Here is a 23,271-nt window from a genome sequence, read left to right on the forward strand (position 1 = left end):
GTTTTATTGTGGGAATGTATTGGGTAGCTGAAGGGGAAGCTGTAGTCCTAGGAATCAATACCCAGTGTCAAGTATCTTGGGAGTTTTTCAGGCCAGCTCAAATAGAGCTTATATATACAATAATGTAAAGTTTAATTAGTCTTTAGCTTACAACTTGCTTTAAAACTCCATTAAAATTTTATTTTTCATCAAAAATGAGATGTTTTATAAAACATTTAGAAAATAAAATAGAACAAAGAAATAAAGTCAGTCTCCCACCAACCAAAGAAACACTTAAATTCTAATATTTTCAGATTTCATTTTTAACTTCTCAATGTCTTTGCTTATTCTTTCATTTATGTGGTACATGTTGTATATTGACCATTCTGTATCGCCTTTTTAATCCAAGAATTTTCTATATAATTATAAACTAAATGTTCTCAAAGTCTTCATGGGACAAATATCAGTTTATTAATCATAATTTGGGGGCATTCATGTTCTAATTTTTTGAGATTTTATTGTGGCAATAAGTATCTTTTGCATAAAACTTCTTTGTGAAGGATTCTTTGTAGGTTAGATCCTCATATGTTTCTGCTTCCATTTTGAATGTTTTCATTCTGGTAGTACAAGTTCGCCTGTCACTTCTTCCCGGTTTCCCTTTAGATTTGCAGGCACTAGTCCCGGGTCTGTGGAGTGAGGAGGCCTAAGATAGGTTTGGGAACACTGAATGTGAACTGCAAATTTGAAAGAATCTGAAATCCGGGTTAATCCCTTTGTTTTCATCTAACTGAGCCCCAAAGATGAAAACTGGCGGAGAATGTGCTGGGATTTGGCTTGGCCAGCTGGCGAGGCATCCCCGAATAATGGGAGATTATTAGAATCCTGCCCTTTTCCAGCAAGCCTTTATCCACATTCATTTTTGTGTTGTGCCAATTAGGGATGGCACAGTGGTTTGCTTTGTGTGCATTCTGGCCGTCCCATCCACACATATTTGGGAGGAAAATCTCGCAGAATGTGCACGTCACTTTGGCTTTCTGTAACAAGGCATGACAGACAGATCCTGGGTCCCTCATCCTAAATGCATAAGTAGCTATATGCCTGCAGAGATTATCTGTGAACCTTTTAATGCTCTGGCATCTTTATGCATGAAATATCTCTTATAGAGGACTAGTAATCACACTGAGTATAGAGTGGAGATCAATCTCTGAGGTTTATTTTTCAGTGATGACATTTTATCAATCCAAACTGGAGCCACAGTGGGACACAATAATAAAATATAATTTGATGCAAGGTGGAATTCGTTGACCCCATTCAGTTGTATTTAGTGATTAAAATATTTAAAGTATCTCACTATAAGCATTTTTATCTATGTTCCACAGCTCAGCCCCATGGTCAGTACTGTAATGAATCTTCAGCATATAAAGAGCCAGACTCCAGTGTACTCACCCAGGGCCCTTAAAGGGATCTGTATTCAAACCCAAGTTCTTCTTCATATCCAACTGCTAGGGTTTATCCTCTCTTCACTTCTTAGGTGTCTGCTTTCCTCTTTACGGGTTTTATAAATGCAGAAGTAACAACCCTAGCTACCTCTTACTAATACATAATGGACTTTGTTAATTTTAGCCGAAAGATACTTGTTATGGCAGTGCAGCTGTGTCAGCTGCAAGTAAGAGCCCAACTGCTACGATGCCTGTGTGGAACTCCACAGGTACCCATTTCTCTCATAGCCATACAGTCTTGTTGAGGTTAGCAATTGATGTAAAACCAGAAGAATCAGAGATGGGGCTTCTCTGTGGGATGAACTGATGGATTCAGTTCTTTCTTTAGGTGTCTTTGTGTGGCTCTGCTTAAATCCTTTGTGCAGAACTAGGGGGGTGCCCCTCCTCTGCCAGTGAACTCAACACTTCCAGTATTAGCAATTAATGAGGAATTGATGGAGCCCAGACAGGGGTTAACTGCTTTCCTTCTGTTATGATCATCAGTGGGCATGGGGACATACTCAGGTGGTGTGTAGGAGCTGCAATTCCATATAAGAAGCAACCCCTTCATCTCAACAGTATCTCTCCCTTTGTTCCTGGGCCTAGGATGTGGGGTTATTTGTCTCCTGATATTCAGAAGAGAAATGCTAATATATTCCCATGGCGTGTGTGTGTGCGTGTGTGTGTGTGTGTGTGTGTGTGTGTAATGAATGAACTTTACTGCCAGAGGGGAGCTTATAGTATTTCATTGAATACTATAATTTGAGAGCTAGAAGACACCATACAGATCCTTCAATCCAACCACCATAATTTACAGATCAGGAGACAGATAGAGTGATTTTAGGGATTTTCCCAAAGAGAGGATTGACACAGCCAGGTCTACAACCTGGGTGTCCTGATCTCAGCCAAATGACTTTTAATCACACTGTCTAATTTTAAAAGACAAGAAAAAATTTATATACTTTGCAGAGGCAGAAGAGAAACACCGAAGTGTTTATCATTATTGTTCTTATTACTATTACTAATTAACATAGTACTTTGTGCTTTTTCTTTTTTTAACCACTTTATTTAAGTACGATTGACATATAAAAAAAAGCTGTACATATATAATATATACAACTTGATGAATTTGAAGACAAATATATACCTGTGAAACCATCACCACAATCAATGCCATAGATGTATCCATCACCTTCGAAAGTGTCCACCCATCCTCTGTTTATTTATTTATTTATTTATTTGTTTGTTAGGAATATTTAACATAAGATCTACCCACTTAGCAGATTTTAAAGTATGAAATACAGTATTGTTAACTTTAGGCACTGTGCTGTACAGTAGATCTGTTGGACTTATTCATCCTGTATAATTGAAACTTTGTACCCTTTAACCAATACCTGCCCATTTTCTTCTTCTCCTAGCACTTGGCAACCACCATTGTACTCTCTACTTCTGAGGGTTTGACTATTTTAGATTCCTCATATAAATGGAATTATGTAGTATTTGTCCATCAGTGTCTGGCTTATTTCTCTTATTTCTGAACCTCTAGGTTCATTCATGATATCACAGTGACAGAATTTCTTTTTTTTTTTTTAAAGGCTGAATTCCATTTATTCCATTTCATTTCATTCCATTGTGCATATAGAGGAAATTTAAAAATGTGTTAGTTTCCAAATACTTGGAGATTTTCTAGAGATATTTCTGTTACTGATTTCTAATTTAACTCCATTGTGATTAATGAACATACTGTGTCTGACTGGAATTTTTTTTACATTTATAGAGACTTGTTTGTGGCCTAGAATATAATATAGGTAAATGTCCCATGTGCATTTGAATATGTATTCTGCCTTTGGTGGAGTTTTGTTTTTCCATATTTTGGAGTGTTCTATTAATGTCAGTTAGGTCAAGTTGGCTGATGACATTATTCAGATCTCCTAAATCCTTACTGATTTTGTGTCTACTTTTTCTAGAAACAATTGGAAGAGAGGTGTAAATTTTCTAACTGTAATTATGGGTTTTTTTGTTTCTCTTGGCAGTTCTATGAGTTTCTGCACCATATATTTTGAAACACTCTCATTAGGGGCATAAACATTTACTAATACTATGCTTATTGTTCAACTGACCACCTTACAATTATAAAATGATCTTCTTCATTCCTACTAATCATCTTTGTTCTGAAATATACTTTGTTTGATAGTAATACTGGCATTCCAACCTTCTTTTCATTAATGTTAGCATGGCATATATTTTTCAGTACTTTTTCTTTTCACTTATTTGTTTCTTTATATTTAATACATATTTATTGTATTAGCATATGGTTGTGCTTTAAAAGAAAAATCTATCTGACACAGCTGGGTGTACTGGCTCATGCTTGTAATCCCAGCACTTAGGGAGGCTGAGGCAGGAGGATCACCTAAGCCCAGGAGTTTGAAACCAGCCTAGGCAACATAGTGAGACCCATCTCTACATTTTTTTTTTTTTTTTAATTAGCCAGATGTAGTGGCACACATCTATGGTCCCAGTTACTTTGGAGGCTGAGGTGGAAGAATTGCTTGAGCCCAGAGGTTGAGGCTGAAGTAAGCCATGATCATGCCATTATACTTCAGCCTGGGCAACAGAGCAAGACCATAAAATTTATTTGACAACCAGAAAAATGAAATTTATTTGACAGTCTCTGCATTTTCATTGAGATGTTTAAAACATTTACATTTAATGTGATTACTGATATGATTGCATTTCGATTGATCATCTTTCTATTTGCTTTCTATTGGTCTTATCTCTTTTGTTCCAGTTTTTCTTCTTTATTGTCCTTTTTTTAGATTAATAATTTTTATGATTCTATTATAACTATTTTAGTCACTGCTTTAGGCTATATATTATACATATTTAACTTATCATATTCTACCTTCAAATAAAATTATACCACTTCATGAGAATTATAAGAAATGTTCAACAGTATATTCTTTTCTCTCCTCCCAACTTTTATACTATTGTTATGCATTTTACTTTGACATATGTTATAAACCATACTTACTTTTGCTTAGATATTTAATTATCTTTAAAAAGAGACTTTGATAGGCTGGGCACAGTGGCTCACGCTTGTAATCACAGCACTTTGGGAGGCCAAGGCAGGTGGATCACGAGGTGAGGAGATCGAGACCATCCTGGCTATTACTGTGAAACCTTGTCTCTATTAAAAATGCAAAAAATTAGCTGGGCGTGGTGGCAGGCACCCGTAGTCCCAGTAGTCCCAGCTACTTGGGAGGCTGAGACAGGAGAATGGCGTGAACCCGGGAGGCAGAGGTTGCAGTGAGCTGAGATAGCGCCACTGCACTCCAGCCTGGGTGACAGAGCGAGACTGTATAATCTGTATAATCTACCCCCCCCACAAAAAAAAAAAACAGACTTTGATAATAAGATACATATTTTCCCATTTTGTTACCATTTTTGGCACTCTTTATCTCTTCCATAGACCTTTATTTCCATTTGCTGTTGTTTTCTTTCTGCCTGAAGGACTTTCTTAACATTTATTGTTGTATAGATCTGGTGATAAGCCTTCATTTCATTTTCATCTTTGTTTATACTTTTAGAGACAGGTCTTGCTATGTTGCTCAGGTTGGGCTCAATCTCCTGGCCTCAAGTGATTATCTCTCCTCAAGTCTCTCAAGTAGCTGCGATTACAGGTACAGCCAGCTTGCTTGGCTCATCTTGATTTTTGAAAGGTATTTTCCTGGGCACAGAATTTTAGATTGATAGATGTCGTTCTACTATTTTTTAGTTTGCGTTGTTTCTGACAAGAAATCAACTGTAATCCTCATTTTTGTTTCTTTGTATGTGACATGACTTTTCCTCTGGCTACTTTTTTTTATTTTTTTATTTTTTGAGATGGAGTCTCGCTGTGTCACCCAGGCTGGATTGCAGTGACACGATCTCGGCTCACTGCAACCTCCGCCTCCTGGGTTCAAGCTATTCTCCTGCCTCAGTCTCCCAAGTAGCTGGGACTACAGGTGCCTGCCACCGTACCCAGCTAATTTTTTGTATTTTTTAGTAGAGATGGGATTTCACAGTGTTAGCCAGGATGGTCTTGATCTCCTGACCTTGTGATCCGCCCACCTTGGCCTCCCAGAATGTTGGAATTACAGGCATGAGCCACTGTGCCCGGCTGACCTCTGGCTACTTTTAATACTTTCTCTTTACCATTGATTTTGGGCCATTTGAAAAGATGTGCCATAGCCTATTTTCTTCAGTTTCTAGCATTTGGGGTTTGTTTGGCTTCTTGCATATACACGTTCAGTTTTTATCAAATTTTGAACATTTTTGACTATGAATTTTTCAGATATTCTTTTATGCCACCTCCATTTTCTCCAAACCCAGTGACTGCAGTTACACATAATTAGGCTGCTTGATACTGTTCCACACTTCATGGATGCTCTGTTCATTTGAAAAAAAAAACTCTTCCTGATCTTCTTTTTTTTTCCCCCATATTGGAAAGTTCTATTGCTGTGTATTTAAGTTCATTAATTTTTTTCTTCAGCAGTGTCTAAACTGCTCTTTATCTTATCAAGTCTATTTCCAACTCACACATTGTACTTTCATCTCTAAAAGTTTGATTTAGGTCTCTCAAAAAATGTATCTTCCTCTGTATACTTTAATTTTTGAGGGTATGATTATATAGTGGTAACAACTATTTTAATGTCTTTGTTCTCTATTTCTGACATCTGCATTTATTCTGAGTCAATTTTGATTGATTGTATTCTTTATTATAGGCTGTATTTTCCTTCTCATCTCTTTGTCTAGTAATTTGTTATTGGATTTCAAATGTTGTGAATTTTAACTTGATTGCTTTTGTACACTTTTTTATTTATATAACTATTATTGGCCTTTGTTCTGGAATGCATTTCAGTTATTCAGAAAAATTTGGCTTCTTTACCTTTAAGATTTGCTAGGTGGAAGTATACCAGTGCTCAGTCTAAGAATTATTTCTGTCTACTGAGGCAAGATCCTTCTGTATTATCTACCCAATGCTAAGTGAGTCATGAGGATCTCTATTTTCCCCAGTGGGAGCAGGCATTACTCTATGCCTGTCTTGGGTGAATGTTGGGCAGAGTTACCGCTGATCCTTTTGGGGGATTCTTTCCTTAGCCTCAATGCACTGGCTGAGCATTACTCAGCTGAGCACTGAGGAGGTCTCTGTCCAAATGTTAGGAGTTCTTCCTCTGTCCAGTTTTCTCCTTTCTGGTGCATTGTCTTAAGAACTGTAGCCACCTTCACAGTTAGCTCCATCTCCTCAAGTCTGATGGTTCACTGTGCTTTGCTTAGCTTTCTCCTACCTGCAGCATAATTTAAAACGTTTTAAGGACATAAGCTAGAGTAGTTATAAGGATCACTTTATTTGTTTTCTGTTTTTTTCAGGGATCACTTTCCTTCATTTCCTGACATCGAACATTGTGAAAATAATTTTTAAAGAATATTTTGCCTTGTTTTGTTGTTTCAGACTAGAGCATAAATTTGGCCAGAAGTAGAATTCAGGTGAATTGAAGTCAGATTTCAATATTTTATACATGTTTCAACTTCTTTGTTTATATCTAATTGTCTCTTGGGAAGGGGATTCATCTTAAACTTGTGCATATTCCCTGTAACACTGTATTTGCTGTAAATTTAGAAATGTCCTGGTATAAGAAATAATGACAGCATAGGAGTAATTTGTAATTAAAAAACGTGTGTCTATCATGTGATGTTTAATACTGCTTTCTTGGGTTTACTGTATTTTTATCTAGATTCCTGTAATATAAGAAGAAGGGCTGGACCAGTCTGACTTTCAGTGGAAGGTGGGAGTCCTAGGGCTTGGAACCCTGGGGTTAAAACCAAAGTAGAATAACCAGGTAGAAAAGTTAAAGCCCAAATGGTAAAAGGGAAGTCATGAGAAAGAGACAGAGGAGAGTTCAGTGACTGGGATTCAAATCTCGGTGAGAAATCAAGTGTGGAAGCTGAGAATGAGGAGAGAGTGGAAAAAAGCAATACTGTGAATATCCTGAGAGATGTCCTGGGTGTAGATGGCCCTCTCCTTGAAACTTAAAAAACAAATCATCTGTGCTTTGGGAGGCCAAGGCAGGCGGATCACAAGGTCAGGAGTTGGAGACCAGCTTGGCCAATATGGTGAAACCCCGTCTCTACTAAAAATACAAAATTAGCCGGGTGTGATGGGCCTGTAGTTCCAGCTACTCGGGAGGCTGAAGCAGGAGAATAGCTTGAATCTGGGAGGCGGAGGTTGCAGTGAGCTGAGATGGCACCACTGCATTCTAGCCTGGGCAACAGAGCAAGACTCTGTCTCAAAAAAAAAAAAAAAATCATCTGGCATGGATATGGTGAAAGGATGAGTGAAACTGACATAAAGAGATAGAAGTAAGATGGAAAATCATTTACAGCATATAACTACAACAAATTCCTCTCTCAAATCTGTGTGGCTCTAATTACTACATTAGGTCTATAAACTCCGCCATCCTGCTTATTCACAGTGGTTTCCTGACTTTGTTGCCTTATAACTCAGATATATGTAAACATAATAAACACTCACACAAAACATCTGTCTCAAATTGGTTCTGTTTCTTTGCATAGAAGCCAGAAATTTTGATACGATCACAGTAAAAAGATCATGCTGTTTGTTATACTTAAGGCTTTTAATTACCTTAGCAAGTGTTTTAAATGAATAATAAGTTTATAATTCAAACAGAATATATAAGGTTGTAATTTCTCAAAACATATTTCATGTTGATTTGCTCTTTGTTCAGATATAGCTTCTAAATATAGTAGCATCTGATAGGCCTTACTCAGTATAATTATAAATTTGTATTATTTCTGCCATCCATCACATTCCATAAAAGCCAGATAAAAACTTCTGAAAACCATTTAAAATAATGATAATGCTATGTTCTGGCACTTTACTGAAGGTCATGCAATGCATAATCTAATTTAATATTCACAATAATTCTGTGAGGTAGTTATTACCATTTTCTAGAAGCAACTCCAGTTTGGAGAGTTTAAGTATCTTGTCCAAAGTTGCAGTTATCAGGGAGATCAACGTCAGGTCTGTTTGACTTCAAAATTCTTAATCACTACTTTGCCCTTATTTCTCCCTCTTTCTTGTTTTCTCTTTCTCTTTTGTTTGTAGAGGACTGAGCTGCAAATTCAGCAGGCTTCTCAGTGTCCCACCTTACTATCATCTTGCTTAGTCACAAGATCTTCCTAGAATCTGTTGTTGGAATTCATCAAACGGGCTTTGCCGGCTTTGGATGAATTAGGAGGTTCTTTATCACTCCCTGTAATACTTCAGAAACATACTTCAGGATAATATAGCACAGGCAACCCATAAAAATTCACATAACACAATATGTTTTCTTTATTTCTGCTATTGTAAAATTCAGATTAACTTTCCTTTTAATACAACCCAGTAGAAACCAAATTTTCATTGTTTATTGGACAGGAGAGAAGCTTGAGTCTGTGGACGCTGCCTCATGATGACTGATGAGGGCAGCAGAGGGCTTTCCAAGTGAGCTTGCACAAGGCCAAGTTAGAGAAGCACCCCTTGGCTATGTTGGAAGCAGGAGCGGGGAGAAGGTTGAGTTGTGGCAGGAAAGGTTATCAGGAGTCATGGAAAGAAGGAAAAAGAGAGATCAAGTCATGGTTGTGTAGCTAGGCCAGGTATGAGAGACTTGGAGAAATTGACAAGATTAGAGTTGAGGATAATCAGTTGAATAGACAAAAACCCCATCTGTATATACAAGGCTATCTGTCTGGCCCTATCCAGCTTCAAGCTATAAAGTGCCATATTTATGGCTTTTCAAAATCCTTCATGGTGTCACTTATGTTATAAATTTTATATTATAGTTATTATGCTCATTTAATATATCTGTTTATGTTATTTAATTTTCATACATTCTAATAAAAATCTCACAAATTCTCTAAAAATCCTATGGTGGGTATTTACCCAAATGTTACATAGAAAGAAACTGAATAAGGTCAGAACATTTGGAGTTAGATCTCAGGTTGAATCCAATCTCAGATCTCAAATTCTCCCTCAATTTCTCAACGCCTTGACAATTTTCTTCTACCTAAAGATTATTTTTATGACTAGAAAATGTGAAGAAAAATCAATGCAGTGATATTTCAAAAGTCCAAATTCTCTAAATCTATTTTTGTATATTCAGTATTCTTTAGAATGCATTTATTGGAATGAAAATCTTTTCCTTGGAGATTCTGAGTTCTTTGATGCACAATTTAAATAAATTGATTATTGAATTATCTGAGGGGTAGTATGAGAATAGTAGACGTTATAAGACTAGGGAGTCCCTAATAATCTCAGTTGCAGAGATGTACATGACCCTGAGAGCTTCAATTACTCATAGAATTGTCACCTCATTTTAGAAGCTGATGTGTGTTACCATGTAAATATGACATATTAAGTTGAGGCGAAAAATTGAAACAGTCATTTATACATGATCAGAGTGTTTATGAAGTTGCATATTAATATATTGGTTGGTATATACAAATTTTAAAACAGTTTAAAAATATTTAAAAGTTTATTTTCCACTATAATTCTAGAGGAAGGGCTGGCATTTGTGGAACCCTGATTTTCTCAGGGTTTGATTGAAATATTGAATTCAGCAAAACTTGAAAAGGTTTAAAGTCAAAAGTGATTTTAGTGCTGGAGTAGCCATAGACCACATACTAGGATGCTCTGCCTAATCTCAACATAGCCTTTAGGAAAATAAAAATATATAAAACAGAAACAATTACTTTTCAAATGGTTTAATTTTATATGGGGAAATCAATAATAGAATTTTCCCTTAAGTTACCCAGATATGGCAGTTTTATGCATACATTGTAGGACTCTGCTTAGATTGACACATTTTGCTCAGATTAAGGCTATGTAAAATTAATGGATGGAATATTCAAGCCTAATCCTTGGGTTAATTCTGTTAATTTTTTTTTTTTTTTTTGAGATGGAGTCTTGCTCTGTTGCCCAGGCTGGAGTGCAGTGAAGCGATCTCGGCTCACTGCAAGCTCCACCTCCTGAGTTCACGCCATTCTCCTGTCTCAGCCTCCTGAGTAGCTGGGGCTACAGGTGCTCGCCACCACTCCTGGCTAATTTTCTGTATTTTTAGTAGAGACGGCGTTTTACCATGTTAGCCAGGATGGTCTTGATCTCTTGACCTCATGATCCGCCCACCTCAGCCTCCCAAAGTGCTGGGATTATAGGCGTGAGCCACCACGCCTGGCCTAATTTTAAAATGTTAAGTTAGGCAAATGCTTTGTGATCTGACAGGAGACAGAGATCAGGCGATAATGTGAGTGATTGGGAGTGGCTATAAATATAGATAAAGTTTCACTGGGTTGCAGCTGCTCACCTTTTGCTGTGTGGCCCAGTTCCTAACAGGCTACAGACTGGTACTAGATTGGTCTGAGGGTTGGGGGCGTCTGGTTTAGTGGAAACTGAATTAATGTGTAACTAACGTGTATAAGCTGTAAATTCTATGTAGATCAAAGTATCTACTTTGATGCTTTGAGATCAGGTTTTTATTTCAAAACTTCACAATTCATAATGGATAGCAGCTCTGTTTTATATAGGCTTGATACTGTTCCCACATGCCCACATTCTGGGGAGAAGGTCACACTGCTCTTTGGGCTGAATGTGGATAATTTCTACTATCGCTAATGACTAACTCACAAACTCTTGTGCTTCTTACAGGACATAGGCACAAAGAATGACTAGGAAAGTCTGGCCGGGTTCAGTGACTCATGCCTGTAATCCCAGCACTTTGGGAGGTTGAGGTGGGCGGATCATGAGGTCAGTAGTTCAAGACCATCCTGGCTTACACGGTGAAACCCTGTCTCTACTAAAAATACAAAAATTAGCCAGGCGTGGTGGCGTGCGTCTGTAGTCCCAGCTACTCTGGAGGCTGAGGCAGGAGAATGACGTGAACCCAGGAGGTGGAGCTTCAGTGAGCAGAGATCCGCCACTGCACTCCAGCCTGGGCGACAGAGCGAGACTCCGTCAAAAACAAAAACAAAAACAAAAACAAAAGAATGACTAGGAAAGTCTTGGAGTGAGCTTTCCTTTGTATTATTAATACTATAGCAAAATGCTGAAATGTTTTTAATCTGAATGACAAAGAAAAGACATTACTGGAATGTTCATATTGCAGCCCATTTAAAAGCGTTTTGGATGTGCATCCGGTGGTGACTGAGAGACAGATTACATGGAGAGAAACTAATGAAGTGAGTGAGAAAATGATGTTGGGGAAGATTCTTGTCTCTATTCTTTACTGAGATACTAGAGCCATCTGAAAACCTGACAAATATGGATTTTTTATTTTTAAGGCCTCACACACATCAGGCAGGTAGCAAAGTAGAATTAAATTGCATGATTTTCATTTTCACTGGCTTTAATGTTTTACGTGGATGTTGTTTATGGCTCTCCAGGTTTTACCACTTAGGCACATCATTGTTGCCGAGGGTCAACATAGAAGCAACAGAAGGTATTTTATCTGAATTTATTCTAGTAGATTTCATGGCCAGAAACTAATAAAAAAAAATAATGTTAGATTTTCATTCAACACGAAGCACAGTGCCTGGCCACAGTGGGCAACATAATACATGTTGGCTGAATGAAAGAATCAAAATAAATTTAGAATAAAATATCAACTGATCATCAGGAAGTTGTAGTGCGTACTTGTGTGTGATCTGGCTCCTGCTCAATTCTCTAATCTTTTCATAATGAATTTGTACTGTTTCCCACCTGCTCCCCACCTGCTCTCCTATATTCCAGCCATCCAGACCTCCTTTCCATTGCCCTACCTGTCTGAGCTCTTTCCCACTTTAGGGGCTTTGTATGTGCAGTTCCCTCCATCCATCACACCCTCTGTTGGGTCTTTCCATCTCTGGCTCCTTAAAGCCACTGGTCTCACCTCCTTTAAAGACCACTGTGACACCCTCTGGTGTGCAGACTCTGCGGTGACCTCCATGATCCCTGCCTGCAGCGTTCATGCCTTTGGATAATCCCCTTCTTTGAGTGTCGATGGATCTGTGACTTGTTTCTAACCAAAAGAATATGGCAAAGGCAATGAGATATGCCTGTGATTATGTTACATTATATAAGACTATCTTGCTAGAGACTTTCTTTGCTGACTCAATGAAGTAATCGCCCATGTTGGGAAAGCCTCTGTGTCAAGGAACTATGGACAGCTACTAAGAGCTGAGGGCCACCTTCCACCAATGGTGAGCAAGAAGCCCAACCCTCATTTTTACAGCTGCAAATACATACATACATACATACATACATACATACATACATATTTCTGCCAGTAACTTGAGTGAGTTTGAAAGTAGATTTGTCCCCATTCAAGCCTACAGATGAAAATACAGCCTAGTTGACACTTTGATTGCTGTCTTTTAAGACTCTAAAAAGAACCCAGCTAATCTGTGCCTAGATTCTTGGCCTATAGAAAACATAAGATGATGTGTGTTGTTTTAAGCTGCTAAGTTTGTGGTAATTTGTTATACACTAATATGTAACTAATAGACACCGCATCTAGCTAGTATTACTCTCATCTCAGTTACTCCCTAATATCACCTTGTTTAAACCTTAAAATCTAGCAGCATATTTGTTTACTTTAATATCCCTTCTCCTGAATATATCACTAATTTTATGACCTCTGAAAAATCACTTGAATTCTCTGAAGTTGTTTCCTCATCTATAAATTGGGGTTTTGGAAGGTTATGGAAGTAACTAAGCTTGTGTTTGGGAGGATCCCTTGTGATCTTTTAACTCCTACCTTTTCTGACTTCTTCTGCATAGCTTTAACTGTCTTGCTGATTTCGTCCTTTATGCCCTAGATTTTGATGTGTGTCAGGCCCTAAAAGCTTGTGTTTTTCCCTGGATTCTTGACTTTTCTACCTGGCTTTCCAGGTAGAAAACAATACTTGTTTATCTCTGTCCCCTTTATTACAGTCCACAGGCTGAGCTTATTAAACAAGAAGGATAGTGGTGGCTACCAGCCTGTAGCAAATGAGAATTTTGAGTCTGGTATTTTTCTAAGTACTGTGATGGTTATGGAAAAGAGTGGTCTCACCAGGTCAATTCCATGGCCCTCGTCCCACTAGATAAACAGAACCTGCAGATTATCCTTCTAGTAGCATTGAATTCACTGGGAACTTCATGAACAGATTGTGCTCCCAATTAGCTGGAGAATGAATACTGAGCCTAGACTATTTAAAAGAGTTAGGAGCAGATCCTCAAGCCCTGAAAAATGGTAACAGATTTCTTGGATAATTGTCATACTTCATCTGAACTCGTGTTTTGTAGGGTCCCAAACATCTACCTCTGCCTTCATGGCCTCCACAAATCATCCCCCAGCTTATTTGCATCTTTTGATATAAATCTTATTATATGTTACCTTAGCCCTTTAACAAAATGTATGTGGATGAAATGTCACAGAATTATAGAAAGTTGATGTAGAAAGGGACTTAGCAACAATAAAATAATAATGATAGTTAGTATTTTTTAATACTTACTCCATGTCATGGATTGTGCAGAGTGCTTGATACGCAGTGTCTCATTTAGTGTGATCCAACTCACTCATTTTACAGACGGAAAAATCTGGCCATTTGGTTTATTGGTAACTTTCACTTATAGTGTCGACTCTACTTCATCATAGTGCTTAAATATTGATATATTTAAGTGTATATGCATTGTATAAACTGATATTTGTATGACAGCTTAAAAGTGGACAATGTAGCATAGTAGTTAGCAGCTCTAGTCTTTGGGTAATACAAATATTGATTTGAATCCTGGCTCTGCTACTCACCAGCTGTGTGACATTGAGTCAGTTACTTAACCTCTATGAACCACTATTTCTCTATAGGTATCATGGAGATTATAATGCTACATTGGGTTGTTGTAAGAATGAAATAACATCTAGAATGTAAAATTAATACTACCAAGTGATTGTGCAGTAGATGATAGCTATTACTATAAAGTGACTTCATATCAATTAAACCTCATGTAATTATTATCATTACTGTTGTAACCCATATTTTATTTTAATATCTTATTTTACACATTTCACAGATAAGGAGATGAAGTCACAGAAGGAAGGGTCATTTCCTTAGTAATATTAGGCAACAGCTAGGCCGGGCGCAGTGGCTCACACCTATAATTCCAGCACTTTGGGAGGCCGAGGTGGGCAGATCACGAGGTCAGAAGATCGAGATCATCCTGGCTAACACGGTGAAACCCTGTCTTCACTAAAAATGCAAAAAATTAGCTGGGCGTGGTGGCGGGCACCCGTAGTCCCAGCTACTCTGGAGGCTGAGGCAGGAGAATGGCGTGATCCTAAGATCCTAAAGGATAACTTAAGGAGAGCTTTCATGGCTGCATGTAGTGAGAAGAAGGGAGAGGAGAAAGAATGGATCAGGATTTTGGAGGGAAGCAATGGTGTCACTGAAATTAAAGTTGGAGAAAATGATGAGGTTAGAGAATAATTTATAGCAGCAAATGTTGTAGAGAGAGACAGAGCAGGAAAAATAAGGACTGAAAAGTGTTAATATATTTTTATAATATGTATTTGTATATTATATATTTATATATATAATAATTTATAAATATATAATTATATAATTATATTTATATTTATAAATATTTATATATATAAATATATATATATTATTATATTTATAAATATAAATATATATAAAATATAATATATAAACATATAAATATAATAATATATAATATAAAAATATATTTATATATTATATTTATATAAAAATATATTTATATATTATAATTTATATATTATATTTTTATATATAAATTATATATTTATATATAAATATATAATACATATATTTATATATTATATAAATACATATAAATATTTAATATGTAATATATAAATATATAATTTATATATTATATTTAATATTTATATATAATATATATTATATATTTATATATTTATATATAATTATATATATTATATATAATTTATAATATAATATTTATAATATATAATATAATTTATACATCATATATAATATTTATAATGTATAATATAATTTATATATCATATATAATATTTTATATTATATATAATATAATTCATATAGTATATATAATATATATTATATATAATATTTATATATAGTATATATAATATTTATATACAGTATATATAATATTTATATATATTATAATATACCCAATATAATTTATATATTTATATATTATTATACTATATATTTATATAGTATAAAAATATATAAATATATATTTCCTAATATATATTTTCTCATATATATCTCTCTCTAAGGAAAGAGCTGAAAAAAAATATATATGGAAAGAGCTGAAACTCAAATTGAGATGAGCAGGTGTCTTATTTGCTGGAAACTTAGCTCTTTGCCTTAGGCTGTAACTCCTTAAGAACAGGAACTTTGCTTCTCCAGGGAAGCCAGCACATTAGGTATTTGATAGATATGTGTTTATTTTTTAACGCCAAGTTAACACATAATTTGAAAGACATATGACACGTCACTTATCTCTCAAACCAAATCTTAATTGTGAAAGAAAGAGGCATCCCAGGAGGGCAAGTGTGGCATGACATATCCAGGGATCTGGCAAAGGGCACCACTGCAGAGTTACTTGGACCTGTTCTGGAGGAGTTAATTATATATGCCAGTTATACATATATTAGTCTAAGGATCAATACATGTATATATGGCATACTTTTCCTCCATTCTTTGTCTCCTTGAGCACAGTTTCAGAATTTTGTTTTCATAGGAAAATTGGGCTTAACTAATTAATTCACTTAATGGGTATTTATGGAACTCCTCTTATGTGTCAGGCACTGTATATTAGACTCTGAGTCTACAATAATGAGTGAAAGCTAAGTATTTCCTTATGAAATTCATAGCAGGGAAGAAAAATGAAATGTTGACTGGAAAAACGTAATTGTGATAAGTACTATTGCGATTGAGATAAGCTTAAGTTGCCCTTAGAACACATAGTGGGGATACCTGGTCAGGATTGGGAGGATCAGAGAAGACTTCCTGAAAGAAATGATAGTCAGTTAAGTCCAAAGGAGTTAACCAGGCAGATAATAGAAAAGAGAGATATTAAGTGCTACCTGCTCAAAGGCTTGGAAATTTGAATTATCAGAGACCATTCTAGAACCCATAGGTAATGCAATATAGCTGAAATTTACAGAGGGAGAGGGTCAGGGCAATAAATATAACTGGTGAAGCCTTGAAGGCCTTATAATCCATAAGAAGGATGTTGGTCTACAGCCTCTGAGAAACATTGAAGGGTTTTAAGCAAGGGGATGACATAGTTATGTTTATAAACATGACTCTGATCATCTGTGAAGAATAAGACTCAAGGGTTAGTACTGGTGGCAGAGGAAACTTCAAGAGGCTGGTGTCGTAAACCAAGTGAGAAATTGTAACAATGACTTTGTAATCAAAAACAAAGGACTGAAGATAAAGAAGCTGCACGTGATTCCTAGATATTTGACTTGAGTGACTAGGAAATGGTAGTATAATTCACTGAACTAAGAAATAAAGAGAAGCAGATTTTAATGGAAAATGTGATTCTGTTTTGGAGCTATTACATGTGAAGAACTTAAAGGGCTCTCGTATGGAGATTGCTAGCAGGCAGTTTTTCAGGATGGAAGAGGAATCAAAGGTAGGGATGTAGATTTGGGAGTCATTGAGGTATAAATAATTAGTGAAGCCAAGGGAAAGGATAACTTAAGGAGAGCTTTCATGGCTGCATGTAGTGAGAAGAAGGGAGAGGAGAAAGAATGGATCAGGATTTTGGAGGGAAGCAATGGTGTCACTGAAATTAAAGTTGGAGAAAATGATGAGGTTAGAGAATAATTTATAGCAGCAAATGTTGTAGAGAGAGACAGAGCAGGAAAAATAAGGACTGAAAAGTGTTAATTGAATTTAAGCACACATGGGTCACTAGTGACCATGGTAAAAACAATTTCAAACAAGAACTAGAAATCAAGATGATTATATGAAGGAGAAAGTAATGGTAGCAAATAGAGACAGTTCTTTTAAGAAGCCTGCATATGAAAAGGATAGAAAAGAGGGACAGAGCTTTGACAGTTTTTTGGGGCTCTTTGGGTATTTGTGTTTGTGTGCATATGCATAGGTTTTAAAGATTAAAAAAAACTTGTATATATTTATATTTGGAAGGTAAAGAACCTATGGGTGGTGTGGAATTCACGCTCAATTTTTCTACCCTCTGGGCACATAGTAGATAAGATTTCACTTTCTCACACCCTTTGAAGTTAGAGCTGTGTGACTTGGTATTGCTAATGAAATGTAAGCAGATGTGACATTGTCACTTTGGAGTGGAAACTAGAGCCAGTGTACAATTTTCTACCTTTCCTTTTCCTGTTTCCGTGTTACAGAAAGCATGGGTCAAGATAAATCTCCCATTAGCCTGAGTCCCTGAAAGAATGCAGTGAAATGAACACAGCCTACCAGGTGACCTGCATTGGGTATGTAACATGAGCTGAAAGTCAGGAACTTAGTTAATGCTGATTTCTCTTATCTTGCATTCTGCATTGCATCTCAGCTCTGTGTCTACCATTTCCTTTTTTTCTCTTCAGAATTATTTATTCTGTGCAATGTAGAACATGGTCTATATGACCAACCCCATTCAAACACTTCAGGCCTTTGGACTCAAACCTGGACTTACACCATTGTCCCCCTGTACCCCATCCTTTCCCTGACCTTTGGACTTAGACTGAATGACAACACTGGCTTTCCCAGGTCTCCAGATCACAGATAGCAGACTATAGAACTCTCAGCCTCCATAATTATGTGAGCCTATTCCTATGGTAAATCTCTCTCTCCTCTCCTTTCTTCTCTTCTGTTGATCCTGTTTCTCTGGAGAGCCCTGACTAATACACTATTCATATGGTCTTTCTAGACTTACAATATTTAGGTGATTAAGATAATTTCATATTAAAATTTCATTTTACAGATAAGAAAATTGAGATCCAGAGTGGAGTGAAATGAAAACCCAGGTTTCTTTCTCATCTCAGTCTTCTTTTCCCATGTCCTGACATCCGGTTTCTTTATGATCCCTGGTCACATATCTAGCTTTGATTCATAACTTACGTTTGGCCCAGGGTGGAATCCCTGACTTTCTCTGACTTACTCTTTTCCTTTGAACCTGGCCTTTACCTTACTTCACCTGCTCTGATTTTTGGCTATTTTCTTGCTCTGCTGTGCCCTGAGTTTAGTCTGACACTGGGGACTTGCCTGTATCCAAAAGCTGTTATTTTAGAGCACACACATTCTAAGGCCTTAAACCACAAAGAATCAGAAGGACTGCTGAGCGAGGTCAGAGGTGCCTTGCACCTGCCCGGGGTTTAGCAGGTGGAATAGCGACCAGTAAGGCTGCAAGGCTCAGGGGTGCACCAGGCCCTGAGGCTTCCTGTGGAGAGTTACAACTTAAAAAAAGCATTAGAGGCCCTGAGGCTAGCTCTCTGTTCTTAAAGTACTCCAGGGATGCTTTTAGTATTTTAGAAGAAAGAGAGTTTTCTGGTAGGGAATAAGTTTGCCACTCACAGATGGAAGCAATTCTCTAAACCAAACCTTGAGAACAATTCTGATGATTTATAAGCTTAATACTAGCTTCTGTCTATCAGCAAAATTTTGAAAAGCTAGATGAGACTTTACTAGTTTAGGGAATAGGTACAATGACTATTTTTGGTTATATATTAAAAAAGAGCTATACATTATTATTATTCATTGAAAAGTATTTGAAAAAGAGTCATGTAAGACCGCCATTTCAAAGAAAGAGGGACCAAGCAATTTGAATATTCAAAACTGACCTTATTTTATCCCTGGGTTGCCTTTAATATCCATTTTCCAAAATGCAAAGCAGCAACTTCCCTAAAAAGCATTCATCTCTGTCAGATTCGTTTATCAGATTAGCTAGCAGAGAGCTAGTTTGGCCTGCATCCTGCTGCTCAGGGCTGCCTGGAGGCAAAACTGAGACTGGGAGAAGACTAGATGGGCTTGATTAAAGGTAGAGTTTATTGAAGTTTCTTTGGTTGGGAAGGAGGAAAGGCAGCATTTTCTAAAAGAAAAAAGGCAGTGGGGCCTGAACTAACTTGATCCAGGGCCTGAACTAACTTGACCAGTTTGGGCGATTCAATTAAAATAAATATTCAAATGGATCAAACAGGTTTTAAATAATCAGGAAATATATGCAAAATAGCTTAAAATTTGTGTTTGTTTTGGTTATCTGAAACAACTGATCTTGAAGCCTAATTCTATCAAAATAGCAAAATGTAATTCATAGAATTAGGAATAGAACTCATCTGTCCGCATGTGTTCGTGTCCTTTGTCTTTCTGGCAGTTACCATTTCTTGTTTACATTGAGGTGGTTGGTCCTGGTGAGTAGGGAGGAAGCATCAACTTGCAATTGTAAAACGCATACTGCAATTCCAAAAAGCCATGCCCATTAAATTCTCTCCATCTTCTCTCCCTATTCAATAACTTTTTATCTTAATTTCATGGGTCAGATATTAGGATCAGCCAGAATTGGAGGTTCTGCCAAGAAGGAAATGGCTAAGAGAATATTTTTTACTGCTTAATATTTATTGAATCCATCTATTTCTAATTACAATATTGTGTTTCATCTCCTACAAGATTGCTTTTGCATATGGAGTGAGATGACCTGTAACATATGCTACCATTATTATCAGGGCCTCCTTATAGTTATCATTGTTGATTTAAAATCTTAGTCAACCACAATGTGCAGAAATCTGAAGCAAAATGAGCATCCCGTGACAATGTACATTTCTACTCGATTAAAAAAGGTCCTTATGAAACCCAGTATAATTCCTTCCTGTACATACCTTCATTTGCTGCTAAACGGGCTGATACACACAAAAATACAATATAGAACATTTTGAATGGTGGGAGTGTGAACTTTTTTAGCATGTACTTTTTTGTGTGTGTTTGTGCACATAATATATTCAAAACTACTACTCTATTCATTATTTTAAGCAGATTTTTACTGGTAAATTAGGAAGGAAGAGTGGGAAGGATAGTGCACGTACTGCATGTAGTGGGAACTCAGTATAGGTTTGCTGGGTTGAATCAGATGCTCTGTATGCCTAAGACAGAGTGTTGGAGTGATGGTGTGACAACAAAGACTAGGCATTCCTTGGAAGAAGTCTAGCTTCCCAGAGTCTCAGTTGTTCCATCTGTAAAATGTTTGTTCTGAATAGGTCAGTAGGTATGGGAATGGGAATAAGGTCATCCCTCAAGAGCTCCATCCATATATCCTCATACTTCTAATGGAAATACCGTAGAATGGAAATCAGAGCTCTTAAATCAACAAGTAATTATGGAAGGCTTAATGATGTGATATACAGAGAAAAGCCAATTTAAAGATGACCTCTTTGGGTGTAATTTAACGATTACACACAGTTACATATTATTTGATTGTGCTTTCATACTTGATAGCAGATTAAATATTTTTGAACTGAAGAAGTAGAACACTTACATGTTTGTACTTAACAGTAGTACAAATTCCATGAAGTTACCCTAAGCACTGGATTTTCTTAAAAAAAAAAAAAAATCCAGAGATGGTTTTGGCTAGATAATCTTACTTTACCAGCTCATTCTTAGAAAATCATAGTTTGACAATTATCTATACACTAAGACTTGTTTATCAATTTTCTACAGTCTGGGATTATACTGTAGTAGGCCTGACAGTATCATTGCCTTATATAAAGAATTTCTATCTTATTTATGGAGAATAAATAATAAACTGGCAAGTTCCTGCATCTGACCAATTAGTGAGTTCGGAAGTAGAATTTTTAGGACAATAATACAGAATTTCAAAGGCGGGGCATTTTAACAGGGCAGTGGCCCTTTGAACAGTCACGCAGTTGCCCTTGCAATGAACACATCTACGTCGAGGAGGCAAGGACACACATCCCCAGCCTTTATACGAATGCATTCTTTTTCTCTTTTCATTTAACATGACATTTCTGCCTTGATTCCTTCTGACCTGAATTTTGAACTCTTGCCCACAAAAAAAGATGTAAAGTCTTCAAAGCACAAAAAAAAATCCCACTGCATTGGACTATTTCATATTGCACCCAGTTTCAGACTTGATTTGCAGAAAGTTTTTTCTTTAAAATCCTTTTTGTCCTTTTTGAAACTAATATACTGCAACACCTGTTAATATGGCTGGACCATTCATGGTTCTAATTTGAATCATTTAGCTGTTTAAAAAATGATAGGGAGTAGCTTTCATCCCTTTGGTGGTATGCTAAGATTAAACACTGACTTTCTCAAGCCTTAGCAGGCAGTCTAAGTGAGGACACTGCAGAAGAGATGCTGAACAGACCTGAGAAGCTGCAAACATCTATGACACTCTGAAGGTGAAATTCAGTAGGCTCCTGCTGTTATAGTTTCTAAAAGTGAATACAGGATTTGGCATTGCTGAGACTTACCTCTACCCAAAGAACTCAAAGATTTGAGGGAGACGAGAAGGCAGAGAGTTGGAACAGATGCCAAGGCAGCTGGAGACAGACCCTGAAATACATAATTGTAATCAATTTAGTTACTGAACATGGGGTGCTTCCATGCACCATGTTTTTAAAGAAGTAATAGACTTTTTATTGCTACTAAGCCTGAAATAAACAAGTGATTTGATCATTTTGTCTAGATTAATTGGTAATGAATCAATTAGCAACCAAAATTCAGTCAATAGCCTAGTTACTAATTGGTTTACAAATCTACCACTCCAGTAAAATGGGTCAAATGTCTACAGATACAATGTACCAAGTCTTGTAGTTTACTTCTGGATATGTGAAGAATAGTCTATGTAACAGCCCATGTTTGGTACCTAATGCAGTGCCACAAACTGCCTGGCGGCCGTGACCACATATCTAAATATAGGCTGGAAATTTGGCTGGGAAATTCCTCTGCAGCCCAGGAATGAGACATGAGGCCTAGAGCATAAGCACAGCAGCTTATACATCTTTTCTGCAGCCTTTAGGCTATGATTGTTAAGTAGCCAGCACAAAAGAGGCTATCTTCTCCCCTTGTTTAATTTAACAAATACTGAAACATTCAGTATAAAAACAAAAGCCCAGGTGTTTTTGGTTATGCCAGCAAACATATTTTAAAAGTGGACTATTAAAAGCTTCCAATTAAATTCAAATCTACTTTAAAGAATGCTACAGGAACAAACAAATCTTGCTATTTCAGTGGCTTAACATTAAAAATGTATTCCTTGTTCAAGCAAAATCTTCTGCTTACTCAATGGTTCTCACATTTACCTCCCTTACAAGTGGTGATTCAGGGCTCCCGATCGCTTCTGTTTTGTAGCCTCTCGACTTTTCCACACAGGAGTCCTGGGTTGCTGCACCTGAAAAAGAGAATTTAGAGGGTTCTTTGTAGACTTTTCACTGTTTCAGCTCTCAGGTGATAGATATCATGTCCCAGACATATCATGTCTGAACTGATCACTTGGCCCACCTGACTGCAAGGTCTTTGAGAAGGAGGATCTGTCTTAGGTCTCAGATACTGAGCAAATCCAGCTATCAGTGTTTCAACCCTGCCTACAATGTGCTACTTGTTTTACTAGGTGGTGAGGGTAACAAAGATGAACGTGATAGAGTTTTTCCATATAAGAAACTTATGATCCATTGGCCCAGGATCAGTCATTCAAAAATGTGAATATTACGGTATAAATAGCGACCTTCAGAATTCA

Source organism: Macaca nemestrina, chromosome 13 (assembly GCF_043159975.1).
Source record: "Macaca nemestrina isolate mMacNem1 chromosome 13, mMacNem.hap1, whole genome shotgun sequence".
In the NCBI taxonomy this organism is placed as follows: Eukaryota; Metazoa; Chordata; class Mammalia; order Primates; family Cercopithecidae; genus Macaca; species Macaca nemestrina.